The sequence below is a fragment of the Cryptomeria japonica genome, chromosome 1, assembly GCF_030272615.1.
Source record: "Cryptomeria japonica chromosome 1, Sugi_1.0, whole genome shotgun sequence".
Classification (NCBI taxonomy): domain Eukaryota; kingdom Viridiplantae; phylum Streptophyta; class Pinopsida; order Cupressales; family Cupressaceae; genus Cryptomeria; species Cryptomeria japonica.
Window position 1 is genome coordinate 378,960,999 of NC_081405.1, and position 2,010 is coordinate 378,963,008.

Below are 2,010 nucleotides of genomic sequence, written 5' to 3' on the forward strand. Positions count from 1 at the left end.
GTAGAAGTGTGTTTAGGTGGATAAAATATGTTTATAAGGTCATATAATGACCATTTTAATGTTTTAGAAGGTTCAGATATAGGTTTGGCAAGTTGACATCCATAGTTGTCAAACTTGACAACTTTGGAGCAACTTTTTGTTGTCAAAAAGTTGTTAAGAATGCAAAAAGTTGTCATAAGTTAGTTATAAGTTGGTTTTAGGTTGGATTTCAGCCTAGGAGGCCTTGAGGGTTATAAATGGATGAAATTGAATCATTTTGTGGTTGTTTGAAAAGGTGTTTTGAAGCAATAAAAATCTAATTTTCATGTGTATTTTTCAGGTTTCCACGTAGAACAGTCTGATTTTCTATTGTTTTGAGTGCTTTTATGAATTATTTTTCATTCCTTCATGGTTCGAGATGTTTCTATAATTAACTAAATTTATTTTGGCTTTGGTTTGAAGTGATTTGGTTTTGTTTTGGTGAATATGTCTAATTTCTTGTGAAAACAGTCATATCCCTGCCCTAGGGTTAATAGTGAGCATGAAAATGTTTTATATTTTATTTCCAAATTGATCTAACCCCAAAAATGGGTATGATGGTGTATTATATTGTATATTTTTATAATTTTTGGTTTCAGGAGGCCATGCACAAGATGGCATGTGCATTGTGGGAGTAAAGGTCTGAAATTTTAGGGGCAGACTGTTGCAGAAAATACAGTCCTAATACGAGGGCCATATCTCACATTTCCATCGTTGAATTTTTCTAAGTTTTGGATATGTTTTGTATAACCAAGTTAAAAATAATTTCACTAGAGATATCGAATAATTTTGTTCAGTTGCAAAAGTTATGGGTGACTGTGTAAGGGTCTATCAATATGGCAGCAAGGTGGTAGTTTTGCAATGATTTTTCTTTGTCAATGCATTGAGGCAGTTTGTCTCAAAGGGTCATGTTTCTCTTGATTGAGTATTATGACACCATTTGTGTCAACTTGATCATCACATATTCTTGTATTGTTAAGTTTGAGTTGGGTCCTTTGAAGCTCCGCATCAACTAGAGCTTTCACCTTGTACAAATCCAAGTCCTCTAGAATCATCAATCTGTCTTTGTCTTTTCAATAAGTCATCCAACTATGCAGCACTAATCCTGAATTTTTCTTTATACTCACTTGTGGTGGTCAGATCATCTCTCAAAGTAGTTATTTGTCTTTCAAGTTCTTGTTCATTGTTTCGGGAGTGTGCCATCAGTTCTCTGTTGATTATTCTCATGAGTCAATCTGCCACATTCATTAAATTTGTTTTTCAGAGATATAACAAGATTATCTTCCTTCTTCTTTCTATCCTCAATATCTTTTGATAACCTCATAGTCAGATCTTGCATTTCATTCTTCATGAGCATGTTTGCTTGACTTAGTTTTTGACATTGTTCCTTAAGTGCATTCTTCTCCTCATCTTCCGGGTTTTGCAAAAGTTCTTTTCTCTTGTCTTGAGTTGATGATAACCTTTCTTGTAGGATAAGAATGAACTCATTTGCAGAATTCAATTCTTCTTGCAATTTCAAGTTCTTCATCATTTCAACATCATAATCCTCAAGAGTCATCTCAAGTTGCTTCTCCATAGCCATATTCAAAGATTTTGGTTTCAAGATCTTCCTCAAGCTGTTAAACTTCTTCCAAGGTACCAGGCTCTGATACCAATTTTTGGGATTCAAGAACACTGAGAGGGGGGGGGGGTGAATTAGTGTTCTGTCGGTAACGCAAGATTTTATCTCTTTACACCATACATTATAAATTGGTAAACATATAACTTGAAGCAAATAAACCATCCACATAAATGAATACCATAAAACACAAAATTTATACATGGAAAACCTCAAAGAGGAAAAACCACGGTGGGATTTGTGACCCACAATATCAATTCACTGGCCATATGAAAGGATATTACATATAATGGGGGCCTGCACATGCAGGAAGGCACACTGCCTAGAGCATACTGCTCATCACTAAAGAGTCTCACTAACTACAAGTTTCTACT